This window comes from Macrotis lagotis, chromosome X, assembly GCF_037893015.1.
Source record: "Macrotis lagotis isolate mMagLag1 chromosome X, bilby.v1.9.chrom.fasta, whole genome shotgun sequence".
NCBI lineage: Eukaryota > Metazoa > Chordata > Mammalia > Peramelemorphia > Peramelidae > Macrotis > Macrotis lagotis.
In genome coordinates, this window is record NC_133666.1 from 87,782,864 (window position 1) to 87,805,668 (window position 22,805).

General features: G+C 36.2%; 1 pseudogene; it reads left to right on the forward strand.

The window, feature by feature from the left end:
* Positions 1 to 6,463: 6,463 nt before the first annotated feature.
* Positions 6,464 to 7,515, forward strand: LOC141502704 (V-type proton ATPase subunit E 1 pseudogene; annotated as a pseudogene).
* The last annotated feature ends 15,290 nt before the right edge of the window (positions 7,516 to 22,805 follow it).

The following is a 22,805-nucleotide window of genomic DNA, read 5'->3' on the forward strand; positions in this document are numbered from 1 at the left end:
ATTTACCATTAGATATGCTAACCCATGTGACAGAAACATGAATTAGATTTATACTTCTCAGCTAACAATCAAACTTTATGAAATAGCAGCATGCAAACATTAGCTTACATAAACAATTTAAACAATATTTAGTTCTAAATTCTCTCCCTCCCACCCTTCTCCCACCATTGAAATATCAAGATATATAATACCCACAGTACATATATTTCCACACTTCCATGTTGGGGGGGGGAGCAGGTGAAAAGCAAGTAAAAGAGTGAAAAAACATGTCAATCTGCAATCAGAAGAGTTCATCAGTTTTCTCTCTCTCTGGAGGTAGTCTTAAGATTAGTTTATCTGCTCATTTTGGACTAAAGAAGGGTCCAGAGGTACAAAAATAAGTTGGGAGAGTTAACACAATCACAAACTGATTACTACTAACTGGTAAAGTGAAGGGATCCAAATGAATTCATTCTCACATTCCACTCTTTGATCCACAGAAAGACAACAATTTTTCTTTGGATCTTTACAATATAAATGTATGGAAGGCAGTTCTACAATAGACAAATCAAAACCAGAAGGAAGGAGTCCTCTTGCTGAGGTACAAAGGTGACATTAGAGGAGAGGGAAACTTATACTGATTATGTTCCATTTGATTAAACCTTAACTCATACTAGACCAAGTTTACAACAAGGGTTCGAAGCGACTATCCCACTTATCAAGAACCACAAAAGATAGATGAAACAAGTGCCATAAGATATGTACATCTAGAGATCATTGGTCATTTCTTCAAGCACAGGAAAGCAAACATTGTCTTCCCCACAAAAAAACAACTTAAGTAAATTTGACAGCCACCACATTATTGAAATTAAGAGTCAAGATGCCTTTAGACAACACAGATCTAGATGGCTGTAGGTTAGGGAGTAGAGGAAAATAAGGAATAGGTGGAGTTCAATGGAAAAATGAATTTGCAGTCATTGCTGATGGTGGGGGAACAAAAGCCAAAACAGGAACTGAAAAATAGGATTCAAAGTTCAGTCACTGCAAACTCAAGAAGAGCTGAAGTAAGAATTACTTGTGAAGAAGAGGAGGACGATGATGATGATGACGATGAAGATGATGACAATGTGGTGCTTGCTGCCTCTCGTATAATTGTCCAGTCTCTGAAACATCTTCAGATACAGTCCTTTGTCCTCTGGAGATCTCTCCTCTTAGTATTGCTGGTATGAGTGGGACCTCAGAGAAGTTACTAGTGAATTTCCATCTCCAGTCCAGGTCACTAGCAGAGATCCTCTTTGACAAAATAGATCTTAATACAATTCTAGTTGGCTGTTACAATGAGCTACATCCAACCTTAATAGTACTAATGTGATCACCACTAGGCCAGAGAATTTACATTTTTAGGTTGGCAAATTAAAATAAGTGAAAAATGCAACAAAAAAAAATTCAGTACTCAAATATTCTATTGCCTATGCTCTATTATCTATACAATATTACCTAATATTATCTATACTATACCTATAATAAACATAGAATTATTATTACAACTATTTAGTAAAACTAACTGAAAAAAATTCAGTTTAGCTATCTTCCCTTAGGTAAATGAGATTCTTCTATAACATCACTATTAACCAAACAACTTTCTTTTTTTATAAGATGATGACCCCAAACCCAACTGAATTCATTTAAAAGTTGCTAAAATAATTTCACTTGTAACAAAAGTTGTGGGATGGGATCTATAAATATATCAAGTAGTCCATTTTAAGTCTGTAAAGGTCAAAAAAGTTCTTTATAATAACACATGTTTGTCCTTCAAAATATGCTCAGAATCCAGGTGGTAAGAATAAATCCAAATAAAACTGGCTCTTCCCCTTTTGATGACAGAAGATATTCTAAAGTTTCATGGTCTCTGTTATTAGTATTTCAAATGGCAATTCAAAATAACCCCTCACTATACTAGCATACACTATATAATCAAAAATCACCAGTAGAAATCTTCATCTTTTACATTTGCCCTTATCAATGAAATTTGCAACGTGAGGAGGAAGGCAGGGACATAGAGGCATTAGCTCTGAATTCAGGTATGAGACCTAGGCAGTCCATTGATTGTCAGGGTATCACAATCAGTCTAAGAATTAAGCAGGTGGGAAAATTTCTCATTACCAAGATGGGGGTAGGTCAAGAGAATCCTATCTCCATCTTTGCAAAGTTGTTCTCTCTACTTTCCCAGGGACAGACCTGTGTCTGTCCTCAGACTTCAGAGGCCCATGGCATTTCCTTTCCTGTTGAACCAATAGCTTTATGAAAGGTCACACATTTATACTTGGATTCAAGACTTAGAATAACCAGCCAGTTAAATTCCTAAGATACTCTTCAGGAGCAACACAATTTCACTAATTACAGCTCAGGGCTGGATAATTGTTATTTTTTTCCCATTTATAATTCTCAAGATACCACTTTGAAATTTTCATTTATTCATAAATTCCATTAATCATTTACAAATATTATCTATTCACAACTCTATCCCTTGCCCCACCCCAACCCCAGGCTTGGTCTGCAGATAAAGTCAAAAGGAGATCATCAGACCATTTCTAGAATACGAGATGAGAACCCCAGCAGAATACATGTGGATAAGAGGGTCATGTCTGGGCACAATTTCCTTGTTGAAAGCTTCAATATCAGAACAGTCACACTGACCCAAAAGACCTGTTTTATCCTGTACTGCTATTTCCACTTTTTCATAAGTTCATACACAGTGAATAATTGGTTCTAAACAAAAGCATCCAAACATATGAATGTATGAGTTTCCAAATGATGCCAAATGACAACCAGTTTATTATTGAAAAGCTTCATTTCTCCACTTTGAGTGGAAGAGGCCCTAGTTCCTAAAAGAGCAATGCTGCAAAGTTTCATAAGACTTTGTAAGCAGGACTCATATCAAGGAACTTCACAGACAAAGCAATACTAAATCGAATTTTACCGTGTTTTTTCCCAACATTATGTTATTTACCATCATTATTATTTTCAAGTTTTAATAAAAAGAAACCAAAGAACTCTAATAATCTTATAACAGACATATTTATCATGTAAATTCAGTTCAAAGAGGGATAAACTTGTTTTAACAGTATCTCTTAGCCTTGCTGTATTTAAAACATCACCATTCAAACTTCTCAATTCATAGATTTTATTTTATTTACCCCTTACATTTTCATGCTAATTATACCAGTTTATGTAGTGCCTATCACATGCCAAGCCTTTTCTATTTGAAATTTATCTTAGTCTGTTTTTAGCAAATATTTTAAAATGCTGTGTATAATTTCTCAATGTTATTAACATTACATGCCAATTAGAAAAAATACCTATAAATGGGATAGCATTGTCTCGTATAAGGTCTGAACACTGCATCTTCTTCTTTTATACAAGCCAAACCTATGTTAAGCTCTGTACAAGTATATGTGTTCTCCCAAAAATCCTGAGACATAGTGTCAAATATTTATTATCCCCTTGAATATACCAAGAGTGATTTTCTTTTTTGTTGCTTTTTTTTGGCAGGGCAATTGGGGTTAAGTGACCTGCTCAAAGTCATACAGCTTGGTAATTATGAAGTGTCTGAAGCAGGATTTGAACTCAAGTCCTCCACTGCACCACCTAGCTGCCCCACCTAAAGGGATTTTCAATCAACTGCTGATGTATATTGACAGCACTCAAATCTCATGTTTTACAAGGGTCCATTGTTTTTCTCTTAATCTCATATTCAAAAAGTCATAATGATTCTGCTGACTTCCCTTCCTTCTTAATTATTTTTTTGAATTACCCAAAGGACCAAGCCAATTCCTTTCCATTTTCCAAGTTACTAATGCTTTAGCACAATTTGAAACCAGGGCAAGGAAACAGTCCTTTCCCAATCAATCAGTTAATATTTGCAAAAAGGTATTTATATTTCTACTTGTTTGTGATGTTAAATTGATTGGAAAAAGGAGATATGTAGCAACTGCCAGAGGGGTATCACTCTAAAAATTACTAAACTGTTTCTATTTCAGTAGGATTAAGACCCTCTCTGAAATCTCCTATTCAAAACTCAAAAATTCTTTACTTAAGAACCTTGAATTTGCACTATGCCAGTTCAGACTCCAAGTTTCTTTACCCTTCTATTCATTTTTAACTTGTCTTATTTCCTTATGCAGCACTACTCTCTCTTTCTTCTACTTGTTTAATTTTTCTAGGAAACCCCCTTTTGCTTCTTTAATGGTTACAAAGGCAAAGTTCACACCAATCTCATTAAGGGCTTTTGGATAATCAGAATTGTCATAATCATATAGTTTTTGTAAGTGATAGATAAATAGACTTCAAAAAGGACTCATTGAGCACACCTTGCTTCTCATTTTGGGGTGTCACAGATTTCATAGTCAGCAAAATGACTTGGAAAAGAAATCATTTTTTGTCCTCAAAGTTAACCTCTTTTATACCTGAAAAGTATCTATCCACCTTTTTGGACAGTGTCTGAGGGGATTAGTTAAAGTCCATGTATGGCACAGGAATGTGACAGATATTGGTACCATAAAGTGTTCTTCACTATTCTTCTATTTATTATTTCTATTACAACTATTTCTAACTCTTCTTCTTCTTCTTCTTCTTCTTCTTCTTCTTCTTCTTCTTCTACTACTACTACTACTACTACTACTACTATTACTACAACTACTACTACTTCCTATTACTATTACTATATTCTCCTTTATTATTCACACATTTCTCAAAGGCAACTTTCATGTTTGTGACTGCTGAGTATGAATGAGTCTGATAACTAATCACCTCTTTCTTTTAAAATGTTTTGATAGTTTCCAAAATTTAGATTTCCGTGTTAGGAATTGTACGTTTGCCTCTCTTCAGAAAATGAGTTGATTTCCTAATGGGTATAGCTTAACAGAAATCACTGTTACTCTAATTTAACTATACATTCACCTAAGTGAAAGATAGTTTAAGAATTTAAAAATCTCTACTTTCACAAAGTGACAAGGATTCAAATTACAAGGCCCATTATCATCAATGTCATCACACTTTAATATATTTTTGAAATTGATTTGAATTAGAAATCTTTGTCTTATTTGTAGTATAATAATTATTTGATTTGAAATGTCTATTTTTCATTAAAACACAATTGTGACTTCATAAAGTATTAACAGGAATTGAACTACCAAAGAAGTCTCTGATGAAGACTGTATTTTTCTAAAGATTCAGGGTGTACTTTTCTCTATTTCCTTTCAAGTCACTCAAAACTTAAGTCCATTTATTTTGTTTCTTTTCCCTTAGCCAATTTCAAAGTATCATTTAGTAAAGATCCAAAATTACTGTTTTTTTCTGACCTTGCAGGCTTCTGCATGTTAAGCATTTCTTTTATATTGTAAGTTTTCTTATTTTATACTACAAAATACTTATTTACTCTGAAGTCATTTGTCCTGCTTTTTGTCCTTAAAGTTTCAGCATTTTAGACCTTTGTAAGCCATATGTACATTTTAATTTGATCTTTTGTAGTCTGTGCACGCTCTGTTTGGTGTGCATGCAATTAGTTTTTTCCTTCACCTATCTTTTTAAAATATATAATCTGGTTTATATCTATTGTGAATAATTCTTTTCTTAATTTACCATAGTCTTATTTGTAAAATTTGAATTTATTTTCATTAAACAAATGATTTCTATAGAAGTTTTATTGGGTTATAAGTTATCTAAACAATTGATTTAAACTGCAGTAGTAACACTGAATTTCTGATTTCAAAACAGATTTTCTTTGTGGGGTAAGGGTCACTTGGGATTCACCTTTCATCTGGGAGACTTAATCAGGACTCACTTATCCTCAGGTTGGTTGTTTAAAAGCAGCAAAGAACAGAAGGATAATGAATTCCAACTCTATTCACTTTTATTCTTTTATGAAGTTGGTCTAAAATTTCCTTATTCGGCCTTCTAATAGTAAAAAGTCCATACTGCAATAAACTTATCCCAACTTTAAGTACAGCTTTTAAGCATACCCATTTTCTACACGTGACATTGAAACCAATTTCAGAATGATACCCCCAAAGTTCAGACTTAAGAGCTTGACTAACTGAACCTTCTTTGGGTTTAGTCAAATTTTTTTGTCTTTTTTTAATTCTGAGTTGTGAAATAATTTAAGCTTACAAGAGTTTTAATCTACTTTCTCCCAATACTTCCTATATCAATACTTCCTATTTCACTGAATATCTCTTGACATATCTCGTGACATTTAGTCATTTAAATTTCATCTAAAAGCTGCACATTAGGTCATTTACAAGGGCTAATTTTAAAGATCCCTTTAATAAATAACTGGTTCTGATAAAATCATCAAAATATTTTACAAAAGACATTCAGATTGTAATTTAGAACTGAAAGAGAAGAAAAGCCGGAGTGCTCGGCCTGCCCAGCTGCTTCATCTCGGCTGCGCTCCGAGGCCGACCGCTCCCCAGCCACCGGCACCATGGCTCTCAGCGATGCCGATGTCCAAAAGCAGATCAAACACATGATGACTTTCATTGAACAGGAAGCAAATGAGAAGGCCGAAGAAATAGATGCAAAGGCAGAAGAAGAGTTCAACATTGAGAAAGGTCGGCTTGTGCAAACACAGAGATTGAAGATAATGGAATATTATGAAAAGAAGGAGAAACAAATTGAGCAACAGAAAAAAATTCAGATGTCCAACTTGATGAATCAGGCAAGATTGAAAGTCCTCAGAGCCAGAGATGACCTTATCTCAGACTTATTAAATGAAGCAAAGCAGAGACTCTCCAAGATAGTGAAAGAGAAAACCAGGTATCAGGTGCTTTTGGATGGTCTGGTCCTTCAGGGTTTATACCAGTTACTCCAGCCATGAATGATTGTCCATTGCAAGAAAGAAGATCTTCCTCTGGTCAAGGCCGCAGTGCAAAAAGCAATTCCTATGTACAAGATTGCAACCAAAAGAGATGTTGATGTTCAAGTTGATCAGGAGGCTTACCTGCCAGACAAAATAGCTGGAGGTGTTGAGATCTATAATGGGGATCGTAAAATAAAAGTTTCTAATACCCTAGAAAGTAGACTGGACCTTATAGCCCAACAGATGATGCCAGAAGTCCATGGGGCTTTGTTTGGTGCTAATGTCAACAGGAAATTTTTGGACTAAGCATCTGATGAGGTGGAATCCATTCCATCTGCTGTATTGATAAGTTATAAAAGTATCTAAAATTGAAGAAACAACTATCAATGTTACTCCTTTTTGATGCTTTGACACTGTCCTATGTTCTTCAGTGGAATAGCCTTTGTGTAGAATGCTGCCAGCCTAATTGTTAACTTTGGGAGAAGATTTATGGACTTAAAACTGTTAATCAGAAGTAACTTAAGTTCTGATCTCCTATATCCTAGGGCAGGGTGAATACATATCAGTTGCATGGTGTTCACAGAGAATCCTCCTTCTGTGATCTGCCTTAGATTGGAGTGAGCTCTGTATGTGCGGTACATTAGCCTCTTTGTATTGATTTCTGTATATTACATATATATATATATATATATATATATATATATATATATGGAGCATGCATTTACTCCAGTATTAATAGTATCACCCCTTGTTAACTGTTTGGGCTTAGAGACTTTCCTCAGTTGTGTGTGATTCAAAAATCCAAGCTATGAATATGCTTTATTTATTAAAATATGTATGGATCAAAAAAAAGAATTGAAAGAAATTCATTATTCTTTATGTCATTGATTCATTTTCCAATGTTTTTATATACAGCAGTTTTAATAAGCAAATGAATGAAACATTTCATATAAGCAACAAAGGCAAGAAAGTACCCAGCACAGTGAACATAGCAGACACCTCATAGAAACGACCGCAGAACAATTCTAGATCACGTTGGTCACTAAAACATATTTTGTCAAGTTTAAATAAAAATCACCTCAATTATTCAACAGCCATGAGTGCTTTTATTTTTTATTTTTAAAGATTTTATTTATTTTGAATTTTACTATTTTCACCCTAATCTTATTTCCCTCCTCCTCACCCCCCACAGAAGGCAATTTTTCTATCTTTACATAGCTTCCATGGTATACATTGATCCAAACTGAATGTGATGAGAGAGAAATCATATCCTTAAGGAAGAAACTTAAAGTATAAGACATAGCAAGTCAGACAACAAGATATCATTTTTTTTCCAAATTAAAGGTAGTAGTCTTTGGTCTTTGTTCAAACTCCACAGTTCTTTCTCTGGATACAGATGGTATTCTCCATTGCAGAGAGCCACAGTTTTCTAAGACAATCCCCAACTGAAGGAAGTTTACTTAATTTCCAATTCTTTGCCACCACAAACAGGGATGCTATGAATATTTTTGTACAAGTGATGTTTTTACCCTTTTTCATCATCTCTTCATGTTATAGACCCAGTAGTGGTATTGCCCTTTGGGCGCAGTTCCAAATTTCTCTCCAGAAAAGTTGGATGAGTTCACAGCTCCACCAACAATGTAATAGTGTCCCAGATTTCCCACAACCCTTCCAATGATGATCATTATCTTTTTCTTGTCATATTAGCCAGTCTAAGAGCTGTGAGGTGGTACCTCAGAGAAGCTTTAATTTTCATTTCTCTAATAAGTAATGCTTTAGAGCAATTTTTCATATGACTTTAGATTACTTTGATCTCCTCATCTGTAAATTGCCTTTGCATATTCTATGACCATTTGTCAATTGGGGAATGGCTTTTTTTAAAAAACATTTCACTCAGTTCTCTGTATATTTTAGAAATGAGTATTTTTATTAGAAATATTAGTTGTAAAGATTCTTTCCCAGTTTACTACATTTCTTTTGATCTTGGTTACAGTGGTTTTATCTGTGCAAAAGCTTTATAATTTAATGTAATCAAAATCATCTAGTTTGTGTTTAGTGATGTTCTCCATCTCTTCCTTAGTGATAAACTATTTCCCTTTCCATAGATCTGACAGGTAAACTAGTGCTTCATCTTCTAGTTTGCTTATAGTATTGTCTTTTATGTCTAAATCCTGTATCCATTTGGATCTTATCTTGATATATGGTGTGAGATGTTGGTCTATTCTAAGTTTCTTCCATACTAACTTCCAATTTTCCCACCAGTTTTTATTGAAGAGAGAGTTTTTATCCCAATAGTTGGACTTTTTGGGTTTATCAAGCAGCAGATTACTATAATCGCTTTCTTCTATTGCACCTAGTCTATTCCACTGGTCCACCACTCTGTTTCTCAGCCAATACCAGATAATTTTGAGGACTGATGCTTTTTAATTTAATTTTAGATCAGGTAGGGCTAAGCCACCTTCTTTTGCACTTTTTTTTCATTAAATCCCTGGAAATTCTTGATTTTTTTTTATTTCTCCATATGAATTTACTTACAATTTTTTCTAACTCATTAAAGTAATTTTTTGCAATTTTGAGTGGTAGGGCACTAAACTGGCACTTTAGTTTTTGTAGAATTGTCATTTCTGTTACATTAGTTTGACCTATCCTGGAGGAGTTGATGTTTGCCCAGTTATTTTATTCTGATTTAATTTGTGTGAGAAGTGTTTTATAATTGTTTTCAAAATGTTTCTGAGTCTGCCTTGGCAAATAGACTCCCAGGTGTTTTATATTGTGTAAGGTTACTTTGAATGGGATTTCTCTTTCTAGCTCTTCCTGCTGTATCTTGCTAGTCATATATAGAAAAGTTGAAGATTTGTGAGGGTTTGCTTTACTTTGCTAAAATTTCTAATTGTTTCCAGTAGTTTTTTTGATGATTTCTTGGGATTCTCTAGATTTACCATCATGTCATCTTCAAAGAGTGAGAGTTTTGTCTCTTGATTCCCAATTCTAATTCCTTCAATTTCTTTTTCTTCTCTTATTGCTGAAGCTAACATTTCTAATACAGGGCACAGATTATTTTATGTTGTGATGATAATGGGCATCCTGTTTCACCCCTGATCTTTTTGGGAATGCCTCTAGCCTGTCCTCCCAATGGTTTTTTTTTTAATTTTAGCTTTCTATTAATTTAGCTATCTTTCATCTCATCAATCTCCAACACTGACCAGTGTTGGAAACAGAGAAAAAGAAAAACCATCCTCTTCTAAGAAGTGTTTCTTAAAGTTATTTTTTTATTAATAGCCTGGTTTTCTTTTTTTTGATCACCCCAGAAGAAAAAGCATATGTAAAACACACATGGGTTAACAAAAACCACAGATAACATCACATAGACAAAACAGACACTTAATCCCCATTCTCAAGTTGTTTAAGGTCTCTTTCTAGTTGAAGAAAAGAAATTGCTATTCCTAAACTTAGTTTCCTTATGATTGTTCATTTCTCTTTAGGGGACAGAAAAGTCACGAATCAAATCTTGAATTTTTGAAAGTAGTAATGAAATCCTTCAGTATATATATATATATATATATATATATATATATATATATATAGCCATGCAAAACAAGACCATTTAAATGTCTACTAAATTCAAAATGATACATAAAAATAAATAGCAGTGGAGGCCATATTTAGTTGTTTTTCCCCTACAATGTTCAGGCTAACTAGTAAATGGATATTATTACCCATTGAAAAAGCAAAGGTTGCTGTTTATCACAGTAACCATGAACTAACTCATGAAATTTGAGCCTCAGAAATTACTTAAGATGAACCATTTTTTCTCTTTTCTCTTCCACCCAATGGGTCAGACACTAGTACATAAATGGAATAGAACAAACTTGGAAAGGGAATGTTAAGTTTACTTGTTTTAGAGTTAGTTGATTCTTGAAGAAAATTCCTACAGGATGAGCAATATCTGAAAGAAAGTAGGGGTTCCAGTACTATAGAGTACTGGAACAGAAGGAAGAAAGGATTCAACTACAGGGAATTCAGTTTTCCGGGGGTGTGTGAATTCAGTAGTCAAAGGATAGCCCCTATTCAGAAGGGAAGAAAGAAGATGGAATTTCTGGATATTCCTGGCTTTTTAGATGTATATCAACCAAATTGAGGTAGAGAGCCCTATGAATCAACAATTAGAAATGGAGTTGTTTGGCATCTAAGCCTCCATTTGCAAAGACTCATTCCTAATCCTATACCAAGTCTGGTCTATTCATAGAGATTCAGTTCCAGTTTCTGCTCTTCAATACTCACAGTTCCCCCATGGAAAAAACCTAAAGGGATTCCTGACACTTTGGAAAGGGGACAGGTAAATGTGGGACAGACAAAACACTCTTGTGACATTCAAAATGACTTTGGATTTTCTTTTGTTTGCATTCTGATTGGAAAAAAACCCTTTGAATGACACTATGTCACATGCTGAAAGGAGAGAACAGAAGAGAAAGAATGAGTGAAACACAGAGTAACAAGGAAAGACAGGCACACACACACACACACAAACAGAAAAAACCTGAATGAGAAGAAAAGAGCAAAGGAGTCGAATGCTGATGACATTCTCTTACTCTGAAAACATGTTAGTATTGAAGGAATTCAGTTCTCTCATCATGTCATTAAATTGGAATTCAATTTCATTCCATTATGCCTGCTCAACCAGGATAGAGCTGTAACATGGGCTAAAACTCAGTACAATGAGTCAGAAATGAGTCAGAAGCTTGGATGCAAGACGACAGACTAGATGGTAGCATCTGCATTAGGCACAAGACTGTAATCTCAATTGAATTATACATTCCTGTACTGCCTAAAACTTTCACTGAACTGTAATTGTATCAGTCTACAAAGTCCACAAAGCACCAAAAAGTTGCTAAATTCTGCAATGTCAATTTTCACAAATAGATGGTAGCAAAGACCATCATATAATCTCAGTTCTTTTTACTTTGACCATCAGTTGTCAGGAAAATATTGTAATAGAATTTGATCTAAAACTAAAATGGTACAAAACCATTTATTAAAAACTTTCTATGAACCAGACTCTTCTCTGCTGCATGTTGAGCTCAAATATTGAAAAAAATCAGTCCCTGACTTTAGAGAAAAATAAATCCCACTAATGAAAACCAACCCTATATGTCATACAAAATTCAATCATCATGACCCTTAAAAAAAGGAAGAAGACAAGTCTCACCATTGATTTACAGAAATGAAAGGTGCACAGGAATGTTAGCATTAAATTATTTTTGTGTATTTCCAAATTATTGATGCATTTTATTGAAATTTTCTTGAACCTTTTTTATATTCAAATAGACAGTTCTATCTATAGTCAGACTCTTTGTGACCCCATTGCAGTTTTCTTGGCAGAGATGTTAGAATGGTTTGCAGTTTTCTTCTTGAGATTACTTTATAAATAAAGAAATTGAGGTATGCAGTATCAAATGATTTGTTCAGGGTCACACAGCTAGTAAGGATCAGAGTCTGGTAAAAACTCAGGTCTTGCTGACTCGGAGCCCAGCATTCTCTCCACTGTGCCACCCAGCTGCCAATTTTTGTGTTCCCATGTCCCAATGCTGTCCCTCTGATGATGGAACTATTACTAGATTAATTGATTCACTGAAAAGATATCTGTCAAAGCTATCTAGTGTCTGTGGTGCTGAAGTCACTGTTTTATATCTGTTATGTCATCTTACAAGAGCTGCTGTCTAAATCCTTGGAGACTCATTTGAGTAAAAGGTAAAACTGGGAGATGAACTTCTCACATTACAGAGAGAGTGTAGGATGTAAATCATTCAACCAAAATATTCAATTCAGACCAATAAGTAGCTGAGTTCTCTTGTTTTTGAATCTCTATTGTCTAGTCTCTACCATTTCTCTGTTTTTCTATTTTATAAGCAATTTTTCCATTAAAAAATAATCTGTGCCCTGGAAGTACTATTCCTCCCATCATCAGTACTTTTTCCCAAACAATTTGCACGATATTCTAGATCTTTGATTTTCTCACTGAGTTTCATAATTATTCCATATAGTGACTTCTTGGTCATGTGATTGTATTAAATTAATATTATGAATTAATTTTCATAGAATTGACATTTTAATGATATTGGCATGGCCTAGACAGAAATACTGAATATTCCTCCGACTATTTAGGTTACTTTTCAATACAATTTTATAATAATATGTATTTTATTTATTTCTCAGTTTGAAGTAAAAAGTATTTTAATTCACCATTTAAAACATGGAGTTTCAAATTCTCTTCCTCCTAGCATTCCCCAGAGAAATCACGCTAGATTATACCTCTTGTACACATGAAATCATATCAAACTTATTTTCATGTTAGCTATGTCGCAAAAGAAATCATATATAAACAAACAAGAAAAATAAAGATAGCAAAAAAGTATGCTTCAATAGACACTCATGTTTCACCAGTTATTTTTCTGGAGATGGTTAGCATTTTTGACCAGGAACCCTTTGGAACTGTCTTCAATGATCTTGTTCAGACTAGTTAAGTCTTGATTGTGTATGTATATCAGATACCTTCAGATACCTTGCTATACCAGATTCCTTTCTTCCTTTTCCAGGGAGAGACAAGGTAGGGAGGGAAAAATTTGTAACTCAGAACAATGAAGGTCTTGTCATTTGATCATGAAATATATTAAAGAATTTTTTAAAGAGTACTTGAATCTTTCACAGTTGATTGTAACTGAAATAATATACTTATGGTATACAGTTTTCTCCTGACTCAGCTCACTTGACTTTGAATTACTTCATATCTGTTTGCTCATGTTATCTGCAACCATTCTATTCATCATGTAGAATGGCATGCTACTAGTATTCCCTCACAATCAAACTTGTTCAGTCGTTTTACATTTGAAGGTCATCTGTTCAATTTCTAATTATTTGCCCCACTGGAGAGAGGTGCTGGATCTATTTATGTACAAAGTTCTTTTATCATTTTAAAAAATCCCTTCATAATACACACCTAGGATTGATATGGTGGTCATAGTATATGCAGAGGTTTGAATCCCTTATTGTGTTTTCAGTCTATTTTGCAACTCTAAAAACAGTATATTAGTTTCCTAGTTTTACCACATCCACCCCAGTATTTGTCATTTCTCGTAAACTGCTCCCCTTTCCATAGATCTGACAGTAAACTAGTGCTTGATCTTCTAGTTTGTTTATAGTATTGTTTTTTATGTCTAAATCCTGTGTCCATTTGGATCTTATCTTGGTATAGGGTGTGAGGTGTTGGTCTAATCTAAGTTTCTTCCATGCTAACTTCCAATTTTCCCAGCACTTTTTTATCGAAGAGAGAGTTTTTATCCCAATGGCTGGACTCTTTGGGTTTATCAAACAGCAGATTACTATAATCGCTTTCTGCTATTGCACCTAGTCTCCCCCTGGTCCATCAATCTATTTCTTAGCTGATAGCAGACAATTTTGAGTACTGATGCTTTATAATATAATTTTAGATCAGGTAGAGCTAAGCCACTTTCTTTTGCACTTTTTTTCATTAAATTCTTGGAAATTCTTGACTTTTTTATTTCTCCATGAGTTTACTTACGATGTTTTCTAACACATTAAATTGATTTTTTGGAATTTTGATAGGCAGTGCACTAAATAGGTACTTTAATTTTGGTAGAATTGTCATTTTTATTATTATATTAGTTTGACCTATCCATGAGCAGTTCATGTTTTCTCAGTTATTTAAATCTGATTTAATTTGTGTGAGAGGTGTTTTATAATTGTTTTCAAAAAGTTTCTGAGTCTGCCTTGGCAAATAAACTCCCAGATATTTTATATTGCCTAAGGTTACTTTGAATGGGATTTCTCTTTCTCTCTCTTCCCGCTGTATCTTGCTAGACATATAGAGAAAATTTGAGAATTTATGAGGGTTTATTTTATATCTTGCAAATTTGCTAAACTTGCTAATTGTTTCTAGCAGTTTTTTGGATGATTTCTTGGGATTCTCTAGGTAGACCATCATGTCATTTTCAAAGAGTGAGAGTTTTGTCTCTTCCTTCCCAGTTCTAATTCATTCAATTTTTTCCCCCTCTCTTATTGTTGAAGCTAACATTTCTAATATGACATTGAATAGTAGTGCTGACTATGGGCATCCTTGTTACACCCCTGATCTTATTGGGATTTCTTCTAGCTTCTTCTCCCAATGTTTTTTTTTTATTTTAGCTTTATATTAATTTAGATATCAGTCATTCATCTCATGAATCTCCAACACTGACCAGTGCTAGAAACAGAGAAAAAGAAAGAAGTGGCCTTTTCTAAGAATTGTTTCTGAAATGTTTTTTTTTAATTAATAACCTGGTTTTCTTTGTTTGATCACCCCAGAAGAAAATGCATATGTAAAACACACATGGGTTAACAAAAAGCACAGATAACATCACACAGACAAAACAGACACTTAATGCCCATTCTCAAGTTTTTCAAGGTCTCTTTTTATTTGAAGTAAAGAACTTACTATTCCTAAACTTAGTTTCCTTATTTACAAAACAGACACATGCCAGTTTTTTAAAATTTTTTTTAGGTTTTTGCAAGGCAAATGGGGTTAAGTGACTTGCCCAAGGCCACACAGCTGGGTAATTATTAAGTGTCTGAAGCCAGATTTAAACTCAGGTAATCCTGACTCCAGGGCAGGTGCTATACCCACTGTGCCAACTAGCCAACCCACACATGGCAGTTTTTCTAATAAGACACAACATTAAACCAGGCCTAAATTTCTCCCAAGTTTTTCTGTAACAGATTTTTTCATCATGATCTTCCCTGTCTTTGGGGGGGGGGGAGTAAGATTGGGGGGGATTGTAAATTTCAATATCTTTAATAAAAATAAATTTTAAAAAAAGCTCTTCCCTGTCTCCTCTAGAACTCAGGCCCATCTTGTTGCTGGAATCTTACTTGTCAAGCTAAAATAGTTCTTCTGTTTCCTAAATATGCTAACAAGTTCAGAATATAACCAGAAAAATATAATTTAGTAACAAAACAAAATTTTTAATCTAATGTGCCTATTATGTTCATCCTTCTAAAGGGCCCTTTCTATTTAGAATAAGTTCCAAATGCATACAACAGCAGGTTAAAAGTTCCCGTCTTCTAAATTTATAAAGGACTTTGCAAAGCTTAAAGAACTCTAAAAAGATAATTACTCACATTATACTCATCATCAACTTTCTCAAGCCTCCTGGGCAGGTAGTTGTAAGATCAACATGAGGGCCCTCAGGGACATTCAAGAGAGATGCTCAACAGACTACAGAAACAAGGTTTTACACAGAGAAGAAGGGTAGAGAAAGGAGGTGGAAACCATATGCAAACCTAGAATCCAGCCACTAGGTGATCCCAGAACAAAACACGTCTTGGTTGTGTTTCTGCTCTTCCTTTGGAGGGCTACCAGCTCTGGCAAACTGTCATCTCCAAAGTAGTCTCTCACATCCCTTTACTGTTCTTTGCTATTTATCCACAGCTGACTTATCCTCCACTGGAGGAGCCTGTGTAATTGTTCACTGTGGCTACTCTCTCTCTCTCTCTCTCCTTTGTCTTTCCCTACTGCTCAACCTCTCATGCTGGCCTAAGTCTAGATTGTTCTTTCCTTTAGCTATCTTCTTCACTTGGGTATCTGTGGTTTCCTGCCTTCACTTTAGTGTTTCTTTCCCTTAGCTTCTCCTTTATCCCATCATACTCTCCTATCTCTATGGCCTTTCTTTACTGCTTATACTCAAATGACTTGCCTTCCTTGAAAGGACTGCTTGCTTTGTGATTTTGATCCCCCAAACTCCCCCAATGCCTTCTTCATGATTCTCAATCCATGTTGATCTAAATCCAGGCACATTCTCATGCCTGCTTCTCTTTCCTCTCTCTTAGCTGTCCTTGATTTTCTCTCCATCCCAGCTATGGTTGTTTCTTCTTTGCTTCACTGATACTTCTACTGAAAATGAGGTTTTCCAGAAAAACTTGTGAATTGTGAACTCTTTATAGTGACTTGTGAACTTTTTGTAATTACTTAAGAACTGTTTGTTGTAATCTGTGCAATTTTGCAGTTACCTGTGTATGAAACTTTAAGCTTTTCATGAGCCTTTTCAATCCAACAGTCTGGTTGATTTCTTCATCCAAAAAGAACCCACATGGACCTCTCCCATGTCATTCTGCTGGCTTCACAATCCCACATGCTTAAAAGGTCCTTCTCCAGGGGTGGAGCCAAGATGGTGACAAGAACAGATCCTGTCTTAGGCGCTCTCTCATAAATCTTTGAAACTAAGGACTTTAACTAAATTTTTGAGAGACAGAACCCACAGAGGGACCCAGTGAGGCAGTTCTCCTACTCAAGGTAACCTGGAAAAGAGCAGAAAGGCTCTGCTCCCCGGGGTAGGAGGGGCAGCCTGCCAGAGGAGTGGCCTGCCAGAATGAAAGAATTTCAGCCACCTGGAGGCAGCCCCAGGGCACTGGGAGTCGCAGCTCACAGCAGCAGGGTAGTTTCCTGAGCTATGCCCAGGGGAGCACTGGGCACAAATTGGGGGAACAGTCAGGGACCTCTGCCAGAGTGAGCACATGAAGCCCAGCCCTCAGGGCACACAGTGAGCAGCATGGCCACTGCATTCCAGATCCAGGAAACATAAGCAGGGGAGCAGGTAAGCAGGAGCCCACAGGGCATGAGCCCATTGAGCTGAGGGAGGGGAGTGAAGAGAGACTGCAGAGCTCTGTCCTCTGACCCTGGAACAGGACTCTGGGGCTCTAAACACATTCAGACCCTGATTGTAATCTAGGCCCCCCCTAATAGAACAGCAGGGTCCCCACCACCTCAGCCCCATAGCAGAGCGGGGCACAGATGGTCATTCACAGACCAGGAGGGCGGACAGAGTCTCACACACTGAGACCCTTGTGGGAGTGTCCCAAAAGCTCAGGAAGCATGACCAAAACAGTCTTAGGCTGGGAAAATGAGCAAGCAGAGAAAAAAGAGGAACACCGTTGAGAAATACATTATCTATGATCCCAAGAAGGATCAATATACTCAGTCTGAAGACGAGGAAACACAAGCTCCTGCATCTAAAGAGTCAAAGAAAAACAGAAATTGGGATGAGGCTATGACAGAGCTCAAAAAAAAAAAGACTGAAAATCAAATGAGGAAGTTAGAAGGAAAAACTGGGAAAAGAAATGAGAGAGATGCAGGAAAAACATGAAAATGAAGTCAGCAGTCTGGTCAAGGAAATACAAAAAAAAAATGCTGAAGAAAATAGCATGCTAAAAACCAGCTTAGGTCAAATGGATAAAACAGTTCAAAAAGTTATGAGGAGAAGAATGCTTTAAAAAGCAAAATTGGCCAGATGGAAAAAGAGATAAGAAAACTCTCTGAGGAAAACAAATCCTTCAGACAAAGAATAGAATTCAGGGAGATTAAGGAATTTATGAGAAATCAGGACACATTACTTCAAAACCACAAAAATGAAAAATTAGAAGAAAATGTGAAACATCTCATTGAAAAAACAACTGATATGGAAAACAGATTTAGAAAGATAATTTAAAAATTATTGGAATACCTGAAAGTTATGATCAGGAAAACAGCCTTGACTTCATTTTCAAAGAATTCCTACAGGAAAACTGCCCTGATATCCTAGAAGCAGAGGGCAAAATAGAAATGGAGAGAATCCACCAATCCCCCCAAAAAGAGATCCCAAAAAACCAACCCCTAGGAATATTATAGCCAAGTTCCAGAACTCCCAAGTCAAAGAGAAAATATTGCAAGCAGCCAGAAGGACACAATTCAAATATCGTGGAGCTGCAGTCAGGATCCCACAGGACTTAGCAGCAAGTACATTAAAAGCTCATAGGGCATGGAATACAATATATCGGAAGGCAAAAGAGCTTGGAATGCAACCAAGAATCAACTACCCAGCAAAACTGGATGTCTTCTTCCAGGGAAAAAGATGGACTTTCAATGAACCAGGGGAATTTCAAATGTTTCTGTTGGAATAGCCAGAGCTGAACAGAAGGTTTGATCTTCAAATACAGGACTCAGGTGAAGCATAGAGATTGGAGGAGGAGGGGAAAATGTGAGGGACTTAATGATGATGAACTACATGTATTCCTGTATCGAAAAATGACACTGATAATACTCATATGAACCTTCTCAGTTAATAGATCAGGTAGAAGGAGCTTTTATAGATGAAGCACAGGAGAAAGCTGAATTTGAAGATAAAATATGGTGTAAAAATGGAGTCAAAAGAAAAAAGGGCAATGTAATGGGAGAAAGGAAAAGGAGACGGGGAATAGGCCAAGATATTTCGTATAAGATATTTCTTTATTACAATGAGCTATTGCAGTGATATGGAAAGGCAGAAGGCAAGGGGGAATGAGGGAATCTTTGCTCTCATCAGAGGTTGCTAGGAGAGGAAACAGCTTATATACTCAATGGGGTATAGGCATCTGGAGTAAGAAGGAGAGGGGGGGGACGGGGGAAGGGGGGATGTGAGTGATGGAGGAGAAGGTGGACCATGGGGGGAGAGTGATCAGATATAACACATTTTCTTTTTTACTTCTTGCAAGGGGCTGGGATTGTATGGCCTGTCCGGGACCATAGGGCCAGGTTCATGCTGGGCCTAAGGGGTGGTATGGGGGCTCATGGTCTCTTGGCCCTAGAGTTGGGGATCTGTCTGCTGCACCATTCAGCTACCCTACAGCAGAGTCAAAGTGAAAGGAGAGACAAAATATAGTGCATGGTAGTGGAGAAATAGGAAAGGAGGGAGTGGTGATCAGCAATGGCAATGGTGGAAAAAATATGGAAAGTAACTTTTGCAATGGACTTATCATAAAGAATATGATCCACCTGTAATAGAGTTCTTGGTGTTGGAACAAAGACTGAAGCACATTTTTTATTATTATAATTTGGGACTGTGTGCAGGGCAAATGGGGCTGGCTGGCCTGCCTGTGGCCACATAGCAGGGTGATTTTTGGGTGTCTGAGGCTGGATTTGGACCTGGGTGCTCCTGACTCAAGGGCCAATGCTCTTTCTGCCACTCAGGCACCACTACTATTATTACTATTTTATTTTACTTTCAGTCTTTTTTCTTTTCTTTTTTTTTTGGCTTTTGCAGGGCAGTAGTGTTGGGGTGGCTTGCATTTTACATGGCTGGGTGATTGTTTGGTGTATGGGGCCAGATGTGGGCTCAGGTGCCCCTGGCTCCAGGGCTGGTGCTCCGTCCATTGCACTGCGTGGCCATACCTACAATTATTACTGTTATTTTTTTTAATTTTAATTTTTTCTCTCACCTTTATGTTATCTCTCAAGCGAGTCTATATTTTGGGGGGCGAGGGGGTATTTTGTTTACTTTTAAACAAGAATATTTTATTAATGTATAAAAAACATTATTTGTAAAAAAAAAAATGTGCATACCCTTTGATCCAGCATACCACTCCTCGGTCTATACCCTGAAGAGATGATGAAAAAGGGGAAAAACATCACTTGTACAAAAATATTCATAGCAGCCCTGTTTGTGGTGGCAAAGAATTGGAAATCCAGTAAATGTCCTTCAATTGGGGAATAGCTTAGCAAACTGTGGTATATGTATGGAACACTATTGCTCTATTAGAAACCAGGAGGGATGGGAATTCAGGGAAGCCTGGAGTGATTTGCATGAACTGATGCTGAGTGAGATGTGCAGAACCAGAAAAACACTGTACACCCTAACAGCAACATGGGGGCGATGATCAACCTTGATGGACTCACTCATTCCATCAGTGCAACAATCAGGGACAATTTGGGGCTGTCTGCAATGGAGAATACCATCTGTATCTAAAGAAAGAACTGCAGAATTTGAACAAAGCCCAAGGACTATTACCTTAAAGTTAGGGGGAAAAAACCTGATATCTTATTGTTTGATCTTGCTATCACTTATACTTTGTTTCTTCCTTAAGAATATCATTTCTTTCTCATCACACTCAGTTTGGATCAATGTTTGCCATGGAAACAATGTAAAGACTGACAAACTGCCTTCTGTGGGGGTGGGGGGGGGGAGGGGGAGGGAAGTAAATTTAGGGGAAAAATTGTAAAACTCAAAATAAATAAAATCTGTAATTTAAAAAAATGGTCCTCCTCTCCACTACTTCTAGAAACCTTCATGACTTTGCTAATGGATCTTTTCCGATTTCCCTGTTTTTAGTTTCTGTCCCCAATCACATGGTATTTTGCAACCAAACACATACATATGAACATGCATACAGAGAAACACACATACTATATGAATTATAGATCCTTTATATTTAAGAAAGATTTTTATTTATTTTGAACTTACTATTTTCCCCCTAGTCTTGCTTTCCTCCTCCCCCCCCCCCCACAGAAGGCAGTCTGTTAGTCTTGATATTATTTCCATGGTATCCATTGATCTAAGTGGAATGTGATGAGAGAAAAGTTATATCCTTATGGAAGAAACATAAAGTATAAGAGATAGCAAAGTTACATAATAAGATAATGGTTTTGGTTTTTGTATTTTTTAGATTAAAGATAATAGTCTTTGGTCTTTGTTCAAACTCTACAATTCTTTCTGTGGATACAGATGGAATTCTTTATCACAGATAACCAAAATTGTGCCTGAGTATTACAGGCACTGAAGGCATGAGCAAGTCCATTAAAGTTGTTCATCACTCCCATGTTGTTCTTAGGGTGTACAATGTTCTTCTGGTTCTGCTCATCTCACTCAGCATCAGTTCATCCAAGTCCGTCCAGTCTGCACTGAATTCCCTTCCCTTGCAAAATAAATCTTAAAAATATAAGGATAAAATGAAATGACAGAAAATATATGTTAGAAATGAAGTTTTATTCTCTGAGATTTACCTGAGAGTTATAGGTGGAGGCCATTATGGTAATGATCACTATGAAAAGAGGGAGATCAGGAGATTTATTCAACAGGGGGCAGGGGAACTAGGATTTTTATAAACAGGAATAGAGAAAAAGTTAAATCTCCTCGGAGGCCATCCTGTTAAAGTTGATTATTCTTATTTCATGCTTTTTTTGTCTACAAGAGAAGGGCTTCTTTCCTGAATTGAAGTACAAGGAGGGCAGAACAAGTAGGTCTAAAGGGGCCACATTCAATTCCTCGCAATAGCTGAGAAAATTGACGTTTGACCAGGAATATAGTTGGGAAAAGTTTAGTATTACTCTTACATCATATAGAAATTTGTAATATACATGACCACACAAATACAAATACAGGCACAAGCATAGATATAAATGCATGTATGAATGCATATACTTCTTGGCTGTATCATTATAAGTTTTATAAAACAAAAAAAAATTACAAACTACAAACAAAATTCCTTTTGCATATCCTAAAATTTGGTGAAATATGTTTGGTTCTGGTTAGAAAAGGAGAATGGTGAGTTATTTCCCTCTCCTCTCATGTTCTTCCTTGAAAAATTGGTAGATGAACCCCTAAGAAGACCCCTGCACTATAGTTCAGAGTTATTTCCCATCTTTGATTCTCACCTCCAATACCCCGCACACAAGCATGCACACATGCATTCTAGTGAATGAAATTGAATTTCAAGTTTCCACTCTCTTTCACTCACCAGAATATTTCATGAATTAGTTGACATATTTGACATTTTTAATTCAGATTAACAGGAATTTGGAGTTGGTACCTCCTAACATAGACAGGGGATTGTGTTTGATTACTATACATGGAGCTGTGGAAAGGCGAAGAAGTCAAAGAGAGAGAGGAAACAAAACAGAAGAAAATCTACACCCACCAAGGTTTCCATAAAAACTGGTGTCTTGAAAGGGAAAAAAAAGAAGTGGGTAGTTGACTTCTGACTGAAAAAGGATGACCATGCTATATGCAGGGGAGAAATAGTGTTTTGTAGAGAACCTTAGACGGAAGATGTTTGTGAGGTGTGTATGTATGTATGTGTGTGTGTGTGTGTGTGTGTGTGTGTGTGTGTGTGTGTGTGTGTGTGTGTGAAA